The sequence below is a fragment of the Schistocerca cancellata genome, chromosome 7 (genome assembly GCF_023864275.1).
Source record: "Schistocerca cancellata isolate TAMUIC-IGC-003103 chromosome 7, iqSchCanc2.1, whole genome shotgun sequence".
NCBI classification, from domain to species: Eukaryota; Metazoa; Arthropoda; class Insecta; order Orthoptera; family Acrididae; genus Schistocerca; species Schistocerca cancellata.
Window position 1 is genome coordinate 171,978,666 of NC_064632.1, and position 15,088 is coordinate 171,993,753.

General features: G+C 47.7%; 1 protein-coding gene across 1 annotated transcript in view; it reads right to left on the reverse strand.

The window, feature by feature from the left end:
- The window catches only part of LOC126092554 (vesicular inhibitory amino acid transporter), a 127,240-nt gene extending 116,395 nt beyond the window's left edge, over window positions 1-10,845 (reverse strand). Inside the window, exon 1 of the mRNA XM_049908213.1 lies at window positions 10,754-10,845. The gene's annotated coding sequence lies outside the window, so the exon portion shown is untranslated. The remainder of the gene's footprint in view (window positions 1-10,753) is intronic.
- Between the last annotated feature and the right edge of the window lie 4,243 nt (window positions 10,846-15,088).

Consider the following 15,088-nt stretch of genomic DNA (forward strand, 5'->3'; position numbering starts at 1 on the left):
ATCGAGAAAACAGGAAGAAGTTGTGTGGAACTATGAAAAAAATAAGCAAAATATACAAACTGAGTAGTCCATGCGCAAGATAAGCAACATTAAGGACAATGTGAGCTAAGGAGCGCCGTGGTCCCGTGGTTAGCGTGAGCAGCTGCGGAACGGAGAGGTCCTTGGTTCAAGCCTTCCATTGAATGAAAAGTTTAATTTATTTTATTTAATTTATGATAATCACAACCACAAGAAAACCTAAATCTGGCAAGATAGAAGAATCTTTTTACCCATTCGCCAAGTGTACAAGTTAGGTGGGTCGACAACATATTCCTGTCATGTGACACACATGCCGTCACCAGTGTCGTATAGAATATATCAGAAGTGTTTTCTTGTGGAGGAATCGGTTGACCTATGACCTTGCGATCAAATGTTTTCGGTTCCCATTGGAGAGGCACGTCCTTTCGTCTACTAATCGCACGGTTTTGCTGTGCGGTCGCAAAACACAGGCACTAAACTTATTACAGTGAACAGAGACGTAATGAACGAACGGACAGATCATAACTTTGCGAAAATAAAATTTTCACTGCAGGGAAGGGTTGAATCAAGGACCTCTCAGTCGGCAGCTGCTCACGCTAACCACGGGACCACGGCGCTCCTGAGCTTGCGCTTTCCTGATGTTGCCTATCTTGCACATGGACTACTCAGTTTGTATATTTTACTTATTTTTTTCATAGTTCCACACAACTTCTTCCTGTTTTCTCGATTGATCTGTGTTCAGTTTTTCAAGGCCTATCCACTGTGCCAAATTATAACTAAATCTGAGGGGGGTGGGGTGCGATGGGGAGGTTCCCTTCTTAGAAGCAGGCACATACACTGTGATCTGTGTGAGACTTTGGACTGTCCTGTTGGTAGATGCCATCGCGCTGAAGGAAAAAAAATCTGCATGTAGGGATGGACATGGTCCCCAGTGACAGACCATACATTTATTGATCCACTGTGCCTTCCAGTATGACGAAATCACCCAGGGAATGCCACGAAAACATTTCCCAGACTATAACGCTCCGCCGGCCACTGTGGCCGAGTGGTTCTAGCGGTCTGAAACCGCGCTGCTGCAACGGTCGCAGGTTCGAATCCTGCCTCTGGCATGGATGTGTGTTATGTTCTTAGGTTGGATAGATTTAAGTTGTTCGAAGTCTAGGGGACTGATGACCTCAGATGTTAAGACCCATAGTGCTCAGAGCCATTTGAACTATAACGCTCCCTCCTCTGTCTGGGATCATTCAGACGATTGTTGCAGATGATTGCATTCAGACGTTTCATACCGTACACGCCAATGGCTATCTGTCACCCTAAAAGGCAGCCTGTCGCACTTAATGGACGTCCAGTTGCAAAACTGGCGTGCAAATGCCAGCCTTCATCGCCAATGAACATCAGTGAGCATGGGCGCTGAACAACAGTTGAGGAAACGCTGTTGTTAGCCCCTTGGTTCACCTGCCGAGTCAGTTACTCAACAGTTGCACGTTTACTCGAGCGAAAAATGGTTCAAATGGCTCTGAGCACTATGGGACTCAACTGCTGTGGTCATAAGTCCCCTAGAACTTAGAACTACTTAAACCTAACTAACCTGAGGACAGCACACAACACCCAGCCATCACGAGGCAGAGAAAATCCCTGACTCCGCCGGGAATCGAACCCGGGAACCCGGGTGTGGGAAGCGAGAACGTTACCACACGACCACGAGATGCGGGCTTACTCGTGCGTATACATCTCCGTTGGGGTCATTCTCCCCTGTCATCTATGACCAGTAATGTTCCGCAGTTGCCTCGGTTCCGGTTTTGCTTAGCGCCATTTTACCATGCACGGTACACTTTAACCATGACGACACGAGAACAGTTTACAAAATTGGCCGTTTCCGAAATACTTCCACCCATGGCTCGAAAGCCAATCATCATGCCCTTTTGGACGTCAGATAAAACGCTCCATTTCCTCATTACAATAACGACTGCGCTGTTTTCCGTGTTTCCCCGACACGCTTTATATACCCTCCACTGCTGGTGCTGCCAGATGCCGCCTGTGAGTGGTTATTGCACGTTGTCGCTGAACAAAGACGTTGGTCACATTGGTGTGACTGTGTATATTCCTCTTGAAGTCTGAGGGTATTCTGCCTATCTCATGTATCTCGCTCACTAGGTGAAACAGTTTTGTCATGGCTGGCTCTCCCATGGATATCGATAATTCTTGTGGAATGTCGTCTATTCCAGTGACTTTTTTCGAGTTGGCTCTTTCAGTACCCTGTCAAATTCTTCTCGCAGTATCATATCCCTCATCTTCGTCTACTTTCTCTTTTCTTTCCACAACATTGTCTTCAAATTTATTTCCCATATATAGACCCCTGATTTACTTCTTCCATCTTTCAGCCTTCCTTTCTTTGCTTAGTACTGATTTTCCGTCTGATCTTTTAAGGGGACATTGTATGTCCTATGCCGCCAATGTTAAATTATCTTGGAAACGTTGTAAGACACCACCTTACATTTTTCCATAATTATTGAATACACCTTTCTAGATACACTGAAATAGAATTATTACTAAAATTGTATTGTGGAGCATGTTATCTTTTTTTCAGACACTCAATTTTTTGAAACTTCCTGGCAGATTAAAACTGTGTGCACGGACTGAGACTCGAACTCGGGACCTTTGCCTTTCGTGGGCAAGTGCTCTACCAACTGAGCTACCCAAGCACGACTCACGCCGCGCCCTCACAGCTTTACTTCTGCCAGTGTCTCGTCTCCTACCTTCCAAACTTTACAGGAGCTCTCCTGCGAACCCTGCAGCACTCCTGTGGAGACATGGCTTAGCCACAGAATGGGGGATGTTTCCAGAATGAGATTTTTACTCTGCAGCGGAGTGAAAATCACATTCTGGACTCAATTTTTTGACAGAATTTTGTACATAAATGAACATAAAAACAAAGCAACTCAGGATATTTTAATTATTCTAGTTTCATATGTGTTGAATCTCACACTTGGCATGCTGTGAAAATTTCATGTCTCTACCATCAGAACTTTTTTAGAAAACGGGTAATTTATTGCAAAAAATGTAGTTCAGAGACATTGAGGTTTAATACTTTTTTATTACAAATTCTTATACCCATAGTCTATGTCTTCTTCAGGTCCCAACAGCCCAGTGCTTGCCTCCTCCTTTTCTTTCTTGCTTCTTTTGTCATTTGCTGAGAAGTTAACTCTGCTTCACATATACGAAGCTCATCCAGTTCCCGCAGTCCTTTAGCTGTGTTCTTTCCAAAGCTTACCCCTAACTTCTCCAGAACCTTAAGTCTTTCATAGTTCCCACCCTAAAAGTTATTACAGCATCAGACACTGCTAACTTTAGATTCATAAGGCCAACAAATACATTTTTAGGTACACGGCATCACACAAAATTATTGAGGGACTCATTCACATTCTGCGTCTTCCCCTGCAAACACTTCTTGAGTAGCTCAGGATTTGCCAAATCTCTGTAAATAGGTTTGATTGCCTACATTACTGCCAAAGGAAGAGAATGTTTATGTGTAAATTCATACAGGGGACCAGAAAGTTCAGCTTGCCTATATTTATACCAGGTGTTTGGTGGAGGTGGACACACAGCATGAAATCGTTTTTCATCGGTTGATATTCGATGAAAGAAGTGCTCCACACAGCTCTTTTCATCTTTTCTAAATTGTCACAGTTATCTCTAATGGCCTTCCCGTAATATTCCTGTAATTCATCAATTACTTTGTCCGTTAGTCTTCCAGTACATTTTATTGTCTTGCCATGACACAGTTTTGTGTTACCCAGCTTGGTTTTTAGGTTACGCAGACGTGCTCCCGTCCTTGTCTTGACATGTCCTACACACTCAAGTTTTTGTATAGGGACATCATATGGCTTACTGTTTTGTACTGCAATGAAAGCCTTGCTGTCACCATCACCTGTAATTCACATATCTGACACCTCTCTCCTTCTGCGAACGCTGGAAAATGTTAACTGCTCCTTTTACCTCCATTCCTCCACTTGCGCCATCATAATTTTTATACACTGCTGCTTATGAAGTCATCTGTTCTCCTGGTTCACTGTACAATCTTGGCAGTACTTACTGGGAACTTCAAAATCCAAAACTTTTCCAGTGTCAATACTTATTGCAGATGTAAAACCATTTTTAGAACTAAACCCACGCTTTTGCCAGGACCCAATCACAGCAGTGCTGATGCCTGTGTCACCCTCATTTTTTTCAACAGCTTCTGATGTAGCAGCAACCATTGAATCTTCAGCCACAGCATTTACAGAGTCCCCAATTGCTGTTACATACACTCCTGGAAATTGAAATAAGAACACCGTGAATTCATTGTCCCAGGAAGAGGAAACTTTATTGACACATTCCTGGGGTCAGATACATCACATGATCACACTGACAGAACCACAGGCATATAGACACAGGCAACAGAGCATGCACAATGTCGGCACTAGTACAGTGTATATCCACCTTTCGCAGCAATGCAGGCTGCTATTCTCCCATGGAGACGATCGTAGAGATGCTGGATGTAGTCCTGTGGAACGGCTTGCCACGCCATTTCCACCTGGCGCCTCAGTTGGACCAGCGTTCGTGCTGGACGTGCAGACCGCGTGAGACGACGCTTCATGCAGTCCCAAACATGCTCAATGGGGGACAGATCCGGAGATCTTGCTGGCCAGGGTAGTTGACTTACACCTTCTAGAGCACGTTGGGTGGCACGGGATACATGCGGACGTGCATTGTCCTGTTGGAACAGCAAGTTCCCTTGCCGGTCTAGGAATGGTAGAACGATGGGTTCGATGACGGTTTGGATGTACCGTGCACTATTCAGTGTCCCCTCGACGATCACCAGTGGTGTACGGCCAGTGTAGGAGATCGCTCCCCACACCATGATGCCGGGTGTTGGCCCTGTGTGCCTCGGTCGTATGCAGTCCTGATTGTGGCGCTCACCTGCACGGCGCCAAACACGCATACGACCATCATTGGCACCAAGGCAGAAGCGACTCTCATCGCTGAAGACGACACGTCTCCATTCGTCCCTCCATTCACGCCTGTCGCGACACCACTGGAGGCGGGCTGCACGATGTTGGGGCGTGAGCGGAAGACGGCCTAACGGTGTGCGGGACCGTAGCCCAGCTTCATGGAGACGGTTGCGAATGGTCCTCGCCGATACCCCAGGAGCAACAGTGTCCCTAATTTGCTGGGAAGTGGCGGTGCGGTCCCCTACGGCACTGCGTAGGATCCTACGGTCTTGGCGTGCATCCGTGCGTCGCTGCGGTCCGGTCCCAGGTCGACGGGCACGTGCACCTTCCGCCGACCACTGGCGACAACATCGATGTACTGTGGAGACCTCACGCCCCACGTGTTGAGCAATTCGGCGGTACGTCCACCCGGCCTCCCGCATGCCCACTATACGCCCTCGCTCAAAGTCCGTCAACTGCACATACGGTTCACGTCCACGCTGTCGCGGCATGCTACCAGTGTTAAAGACTGCGATGGAGCTCCGTATGCCACGGCAAACTGGCTGACACTGACGGCGGCGGTGCACAAATGCTGCGCAGCTAGCGCCATTCGACGGCCAACACCGCGGTTCCTGGTGTGTCCGCTGTGCCGTGCGTGTGATCATTGCTTGTACAGCCCTCTCGCAGTGTCCGGAGCAAGTATGGTGGGTCTGACACACCGGTGTCAATGTGTTCTTTTTTCCATTTCCAGGAGTGTATTTCGTGTACCTAGAAGGTGGTTTTGGCAAATTCAACACAGTGCAGAGAACATTACCAGCCCTTGCACCTTTACCAATGTTTCTTCGGCCATAAACAGTCTCACATTGGTTTCATACAATTCATTACCTGAACGCTTTGTTGAAGTATGAAATGATTTTTCGTTTTTGCGCTTCTGACATTTAATAATTAATTTAGACAACACTTGTTCTAGCTCCAATTCCTCATAAAGTGTAACTCAACCACCACAAAGATAGCAAGAGACAGCTTCAACAAGAACTTGTGCAAGGATTTGCAGATCAATAATGACGCTGTCGATAATATCATTACTTTTACCACTGTCACCCGTTTCTAAAGTTACTTTCCTTTACGATGCACTAGGGGGCGTGATCACTTCAGAAACAGTATTGTGGTTTCCTTCACTGCTAGCACCCATGTTTTCAAGTACTTCAGAAGAAAATGCAGGTCTCACATATCTGTCACCCGCAAATTTGCTTATCTTGAAGTTACTTTTTCGCTTAGTCATTTTATTGACGCATAAAAAGCAATAGAAGTTAGCTTACTGCAAAAATAGCTGATAATCACGCTACTTTCAACGAAAACTAGTATCAGAAACAAAGGACTGATTTGTTTACTCGCAATGCCAACTTCTGGGACGTAGCAGTAGGCACAAGACAAAGCAATTCACAGCCTTCTAGACTGTGTAGTTCCCAAGACATGACCGCTCAACTGTGGCAGTATATGCGTAGCCGCGAAATTTGAGTCACACGTCAACATTCAAGATATTATTTGAAGGTTTCACAATTGTCTGAGTTTAATGTACACTACTGGTCATTAAAATGGCTACACCAAGAAGAAATGCAGATGATAAACGGGTATTCACTGGACAGATATATTATACTAGAACTGACATGTGATAACATTTTCACGCAATTTGGGTGCATAGATCCTGAGAAATCAGTACCCAGAACAACCACCTCTGGCTGTAATAACGACCTTGATACGCCTGAACATTGACTCAAACAGAGCTTGGATGGCGTGTACAGGTACAGCTGCCGATGCAGCTTCAAAACGATACCACAGTTCATCAAGAGTAGTGACTGGCGTATTGTGACGAGCCAGTTGCTCGGCCACCATTGACCAGACGTTTTCAATTGGCGAGAGATCTGGAAAATGTGCTAGCCAGAGCAGCAGTCGAACATTTTCTGTATCCAGAAAGACCCGTACAGGACCTGCAACATGCGGTCGTGCATTATCCTGCTGAAATGTAGGGTTTCGCAGGGATCGAATGAAGGATAGGCCTTAACACATCTGAAATATAGCGACCAGTGTTCAAAGTGCCGTCAATGCGAACAAGAGGTGACAGAGACGTTTAACCAATGGCGCCCCATACCATCACGCCGGGTGATACGCCAGTATGGCGATGACGAATACACACTTCCAATGTGCGTTCACCGCGATGTCGCCAAACACGGATGTGACCATCATGATGCTGTAAACAGAACCTGGATTCATTGGAAAAAATGACGTTTTGCCATTTGTGCACCCAGGTTCGTCGTTGAGTACACCATCGAAGGCGCTCCTGTCTGTGATGCAGCGTCAAGGGTAACCACAGCTATGGTCTCCGAGCTGATAGTCCATGCTGTTGAAAACATCGTCGAACTGTTCGTGCAGATGGTTGTTGCCTTGCAAACGTCCCCATCTGTTGACTCAGGGATCGAGACGTGGCTGCACGATCCGTTACAGCCATGCGGATAAGATGCCTGTCATCTCGACTGCTAGTGATACGAGGCCATTGAGATCCAGCACGGCGTTCCGTATTACCCTCCTGAACCCACCGATACCATATTCTGCTAACAGTCATTGGATCTCGACCAACACGAGCAGCAATGTCGCGATACGATAAACCGCAATCGCGATAGGCTACAAATCCGACCTTTATCAAAGTCGGAAACGTGATGGTACGCATTTCTCCTCCTTACACGAGGCATCACAACAACGTTTCACCGGGTAACGCCGGTCAACTGCTGTTTGTGTATGAGAAATCGGTTGGAAACTTTTCTCATGTCAGTACGTTGTAGGTATCGCCACCGGCTCCAACCTAGTGTGAATGCTCTGAAAAGCTAATCATTTGCATATCACAGCATCTTCTTCCTGTCGGCTAAATTTCGCGTCTTTAACACGTCATCTTCGTGGTGTAGCAATTTTAATGGCCAGTAGTGTATTATATACCAAAATGTTTAGGAAAGTCCAAAGTACATTATGGAGTAGAAAACATAAAATGTCAAATTTCCACGAATTTCACGTACAATGTCCCCTTAATGTGCACAATATTCTAAACGACTCTTTACCCCTTAACTTTCCTACTGGCAGCACCTATGTTTCCGCTAGTCATTCATGCCTTTCGTTATTCTTCCAGTCTATTTTCCTTTTCCATTTTGCACTTTCTGGCAGTCTCATTTTTGTAAACATCTGTACCTATTTGTTTTTCCATGCTCAGTTTGCTGCATTTTTATAATTTCACCTTTCGACATTGGGTTTAATACCTAGTGTCTTATCCAAAGATGTCTATTGGGCCTTGTCTTATTGCTTATTTGATCCTGTGTTCCCTTCACTGTTTCATTTCTCAAAAGTTATCCATTCGTTTTCTATTGAATTCCTTTTTCCTGTTTCAGTCAATAGTTGCCAAATGTTTCCTCTGAAACTCTCAAAAACCTCTGCTTCTTTCAACCTATCCTCCCCTTTCTGCGATTTGTTCAGTTTTATTCTGCAGCTCATGAGCGATAAATTATGGTCAGAATCTACGTACCAGTGTCCTCAAGTCTCTTTCACTTATACATCCTTCTCTCATGATTCTGAAAGTAAGTGATAACGTTGATTATCTTGTACTCAGCGCTGCATTTTACCAAGCGATTTTGTCTCTCATTCCGTTCCCCTAGTCCATATTCACCTACAACTTTTCCTTCTCTTCCTTTTCCTAGTATCGAATTCCAGTCCCCAATCTCAATTAAATTTTCTTCTCCCTTCTAATCCCTATCTGGCTGATTTCTGTTATCGAAGCATACATTTTTTTCAATCTCATCATCAACTGTGGATCTACTTAGCATACAGACTTTCACAATTATTGTGGGTGTTGGCTTTGTATCTATCTTGGTCACGATAAAGCGTTTACTATGCTATTCTTAGTGGGTTATCTGCATTACAATTTTCTTATTCGTTATTAGAGTCACTTCTGGAACACCCTCTTTTGACCAGAAGTGCTACAGATTTTGATAGGTCACTTCACTAATTTCCATTACGTCTGTCTTTTTTTTATTAAATTCTGAAATCTACCAATCCAATTAGCGAAATTGATATTCCATGCTCCGATACATAGAGTGCTATTTTTGTTTCTCCTGATGAAGACTCCCCCTGAGTAGTACCTACCCAGAGACTCGAATGGAGGGTATTATTTTACCTCTGGAATATTTTACTCAAGACGATTCATTCATGTTTTGTCCACATAGAAGATCTGCATGTTCTCGGGAAAAGTAAACGCTGCAGTTTCCCTCGCTCTCAGCGGTGGACAGTAGCAGCACAGCAAGGCCATGTTGGTTGGTGTTACAAGCCCAGATCAGCCCAATCAACCAAACTGTTGTCTCTGCAACTTCTGAAAAGTCTGCTGTCTCTCGTTCAAGGAGCACGTGTTTGTCTCCACAGATACTCCTCCAATGCTGTTGCATTTGCTGTACGGCTGTGTGTATAGTGAGGCACACGACCCACCTAATCAAAGTCCATGGTTCATGGGAACAAGAGAGGAGATTGCCAATTTCGACATCAAAAACCTATAAATAAAAATTTCAGAAGTAATTTATACAAGGAGAAATTAATCGCGACGAAGTGTTGTGTAATAAGAAAGTACCATTATTCAGTCAGGTTAAAAAATTAACGAGAATGTTCTGGCCAATAATGGAGTATGAACAAACAGTTGTGGTTCTGCATCACACAGAGAGGATGACACAAGAGAAAATGAATTCGGCGGACGTGTACAACATTGTGTTAGTAATGAAATGAAGGAGAGAATTATGCGAGGGCCTTTCAATAAGTAATGCAACATATCTGTTTCTGGAAGCAGAGTCGTTTTCATTGGGATTCCATCAAACCATATTATTCTCCAATCTTTTCGCTACAAAAATCTTATTTAACATAATCTCTGTTCAATGCGACAGCCTTATGCCACCTTACAGAGAGGCCTGTACCACTCTGCTGGTCGACGTCGCAGCTAACGTTTTTCTGCATCATTAACCTCCCCAGTTGCGCAGCGCGGTGTTTGATTGTGATCTGTTGACAACCTCGAATGAGAGTGTCCGCACGTTTCAACATTACAGGAGTCACAGCTGTGCATGATTAACCTCCGCAGTTGCGCAGCGCGGTGTTTGATTGTGATCTGTCGATCATCTTGAATGAAAGTGTCCACACGTTCCAACATTACAGGAGTCACAGCTGTGTTTGGCCCGCCGGAAAGCGGGAGATCGGACGGGCACGCGGAAAATCATACAGGTTTGTGCGAGCTCGCTGCGATGAAAATAGACACTCGCCCAATGACTTACTGTGCTTCTGTTCACTGCCAGGTCTCCGTAGACGTTCTGCAAGTGTCTGTGAATATCTGTGATGCTCCGGTTTTGCGCCAAAAGAAAGTCAATGCTGGTAATGCACCTCCGTTACAGACGCCATTTTGAAATCTGCGTACAGCGGCGCGACCTATCCGAACTTCATGAAACTAAGGGGGCTGAAGCGGGAATATTCCACGATGTCCCACAACTAATTCAGCACTTTTTCAACCGAAATTGGCCAAGAAAAAAATGTGTTGCATTACTTATTGAACGTCGCTCGTAGATGTGGATGTAGGGATCTGAAGTAAAAGTGTATTGTGTTGGTGGTATAAACCAGGCTGTCAGAGCCAGAGACAAGCTGTATTGTGACTTCCAGGGCAGAGACGGGTACGCCGGCAGTGGCAGCGGCCTACCTACCTGTATGGCGTTGGTGACGTTCCAGGCGGCCTGCCACTCGTCGATCCTGTGCTTCCCGCCGCCGCCCTCGTAGCCGCTCTCGCCGCCCCCGCCGCCGCCCTCGGCGAAGTCGACGCTGGCGAAGCTGTCGGCGCGCTGGTAGCCGAAGCCGTCCTCGGCGACGGCAGGCGCGGCGCCGTCGGCCTGGGGCCCGCCGGACATGGTGGCCAGCTCCGTCGTCTCGGCGCCGGCCGCCGCCCCCGGGCCGCCGAACTGCGCGAACCGCACGCGCTCGCCGCCCCCGCCGCCGCCCCCGCCGCCGCCCCTCCGGTCGGCGCCCCCGCCGCCCCCGGCGCCGCCGCCCCCGCCGCGGATCAGGTCGAGGCACGGGCTCGACTCGGGCACCGTCGCCTTGAGCGTCTCCCATGCCACGTTGACGGCCGCCCCCAGCGTCGGGATGCGGAATCTGCCGAACTGCGCCATCCTGCCGCGTAACGCTCACCGGTCTCTCTCGGGCAGTCTACGTCAGCATCTGCCCGCTCCGCTACCTCTCTGCACCTGTCTTCTCGGCCGTTCTCTTCGCTCCCAGCTCCTCCTCTTACAGACGCGTCGGTCGCTTCCCGCGAGGTTCAGACGACGTGCGGCATACGGCCCTCTTGTCGCTACTGCTCCTGCCGGCTGTCACTGTTGTGGGGCCGCCTCCCTGTCAGTGCCTGCTACTTGCGGCGCGGCTGACGAGATCTTAAACGCGCCGCTGCTCCTCCTCCGCTGCCGATACATCGATTTGTCGAGGGTTAGCGGGAGGAAACTCGAACGGCAAGCCCTGCGGCGCCGTGGCCTCGACAAACGGTAGCGGTGCAGGCTTCCTTTTTCAGATCGATAGGCCTCTGCCGCTCCTCGCTCTCGCACGCTCCTCACTGCTGCTCGACGGCCGAGGACAGCGCGCGGCTAGGCCTCATTCTGTCCGCCACACCGGGACCCATTTCTACGCGGCTGCGGCGGCGCTCGGGGGGCGGTTAAGCGGCGGAGGCAGCCGTTAGCGCGCACCGGGGGCCGACGGCGGCGCCGGCACTGTTGCGTTGCTACTCACTGTCTGCGTTCGCCTGCGGCAGGGGCGACCCCTGGACGATTCCCCGACCACCGGCAGGCCGAGGTGACGGCTCGAGGTGACGGGTGGCGCGAATGGCGGGGGCGGCCGGCGGCGGAGCTCGCGGACGTCGGGACGGCACTGCGGCTGCAGCTGGTCTCGCGCCTCGCAGCCTCTCGCCTCTCCTGTGGAGCCGGGCCGGCCGATCAATGGCGCCGCCGCCGCGCCGCCAGCGCCGCCTGGCCGCTTGACTGGCAACTTGCGTCCCCCCCCCCCCCCGCTTTCTCCCTGTTTCCGCCGCCTCCACACAACCCCGTCGCCTCCTACGCCGCCCCTTTCTCTTACTTCCTCTCCCTCCGAGCCTCCTTCCCCCTCGCCGCCCCTTTCTCTCATCGCCAGCGCCACCAAAACCCACAATCTCTGTCGCCGTTAATCGTCCGCGGACGCCCACGCGCCCTTGCTAGTCCCATTTAGTGGCGTAGCTCCGCCCCCTTCTCCCGGTCTGCGTCACCCTTATGACGCGTCAAGCCACCCTCGATGCTTGCCCGAAACGCACACACTGCCCTTTTCGGGAGCGGGCATTACACCCTGTACCAGAGCCGGCCGAGCGTGCAGCGCGCGCGGGCCGCGTGCGGACCCACGCCCGGCGTGTCACTCGACTTTGCTCTGTCGTCTCCCAAGTATCGGGTAATCAAAAAGTCAGTATAAATTTGAAAACTGAATAAATCACGGAATAATGTAGGTAGAGACGTACAAATTGACACACATGCTTGGAATGACATGGGGTTTTAAAGAACAAAAAAAAAATACAAACGTTCAAAAAATGTCCGACACATGGCGCTTCATCTGATCAGAATAGCAATAATTAGTATAACAAAGTAAGACAAAGCAAAGATGATATTCTTCACAGGAAATGCTCAATATGTCCACCATCATTCCTCAACAGTAACTGTAGTCGAGGAATAATGTTGTGAACAGCACTGTAAAGCATGTCCGGAGTTATGGCGAGGCATTGGCCTTGGATGTTGTCTTTCAGCATCCCTAGAGATGTCGGTCAATCACGATACACTTGCAACTTCAGGTAACCCCAAAGCCAATAATCGCACAGACTGAGGTCTGGGGACCTGGGAGGCCAAGCATGACGAACGTGGCGGCTGAGCACACGACCGTCACCAAACGACGCGCGCAAGAGATCTTTCACGCGTCTAGCAATATGGGGTGTTTTTTTTTTGTTCTAATAAAACCCCATGCCATTCCAAGCATGTGTGTCAATTTTTACCTCTCTATATACATTATTCCGTGGTTTATTAAGTTTTCAAATTTATACTGATTTTTGATCACCCACTACATTTCATTTAGCAATCCGGTGCGGCATTTTTCGCTCGGCACAACTCTCTAAACACGGTAGAATTCTGGTGTCAGCGCTGTTTACCGTACACTATTTGTTCGTGGTATGAAGGACGTTCACAGCTCCAGTGTCGCGTTCTACAAAAACAGCAGTTTAGCGATCTATCGTCACAATTATTTACAATACTTGGGAACGACGGAAGAGAGGGATGAGAATTCTCAGTTTGCATAAGGGGTGGGTACTGCATATTTGCTATGAAACGACAATACAATATCATGCATTTAAAGATTTAGCTGTCAATGAAAGATCGACAGATGGGATTCATTGTTCTGTGCGTCAAAAAGTACTTTGTGTTAAATTTGCAGTCATGGAGTACATAACTTCAATGGCGTTAAAGAAAACGCGATGTTTGAAGAATTTTGGCCTTAAACAATAACAAGGATAGTTTTATGAAAGATTTGAGGACACTGTCAAATGGTTCAAATGGCTCTGAGCACTATGGGACTTAACATCTATGGTCATCAGTCCCCTACAACTTAGAACTACTTAAACCTAACTAACCTAAGGACATCACACAGCACCCAGTCATCACGAGGCAGAGAAAATCGCTGACCCTGCCGGGAATCGAACCCGGGAACCCGGGCGCGGGAAGCGAGAACGCCACCGCACGACCACGAGCTGCGGACAAGAGGACACTGTCAATCTTACATCTGAAACTTCCTGGCAGATTAAAACTGTGTGCTGGACCGAGACTCGAATTCGGGACCTTTGCCTTTTGCGTGCAAGTGCTCTACCAACTGAGCTACCCAAGCACGACTCAAGGCCCGTCCTCAAAGCTCTACTTCCGCCAGTACCTCGTCTCCTAGTTTTAATCTGACAGGAAGTTTCTTATCAGCGCACACTCCGCTGCAGAGCGAAAATCTCATTCTGGAATCTTACATCTGTTTTCGGGCTGTTTTCCAGACCATTCGCCGTTTCGGTTGAAAGCACGCAGTGCATGTGCAGATGGAAGTGATTGACATTCAATGTAATTCCAGTTTTAATGATAAATCTTTTTACTTTAAAACTACCCAGGACGTCGACGTTACTTTCCTCAGGTAGATTTTCCAATTCTCCATAATGAAGTTGCAAAAGTGCTACAATATTTCTATCGACATATTCGTGTGAGAGGCCTTTTCTCGGTTATGAAACTAACTAAGACACCATTACGTGGGTACTTGGGGGGGAATCTCTGAAATTGTCTGTGTCTGTCTGTATTCCGGTAGTTTGAGCCAAATAAAAATTATACCATGACTTCAGTGTGTGGTGTCTAGGAAGCCTGCATACTCCGTTCGCTAGACAAACAATCAAATAGTCGTATTAATGAGTTTTATGACAAAAAGTAAATTCCAACACTTAACTTTTGCAACTACGCAGATGTGTCGGAAGCAAAGGGCGACATACGAAATAAGCAATCTTCTTCAGTTTAGACAATTCCTAGTTTGTGCTACGTAGAGTGTACAAGTGAAGTGATTTAGAGTTGACGCTGCTATCCGAATTCGCTAATCTTGAAGCCGCTATTGAACTGGGCCGTCACTGCTCGGTCGTGGCACTTATATTCTCTTCACATAGGGGTCACTGCTGTCGCGTCGTCGTCCTGGAGAGGGGTTGGTCAGCGTACAATTGGCTGACGTCTTCTCACAGCCATCTCTTCTCTATCGTTCCCGACTGGCGTGCCAGTGCATGACTTTACGCCGTAATACAGTGCACCTAAAATAAATAATACTAAAATTTTTGTCACCTGTGTTGTTGAGAAATAACATATGTTAGAAAGAGAGAATGGTGTCAGTATATAGTGCAACAAATGTACCAAAATGTCAACATCATTGGTTCTGCAAATCCCTCTGGCTTTACGTTACCACTTCGAGTCACAATAAACAAC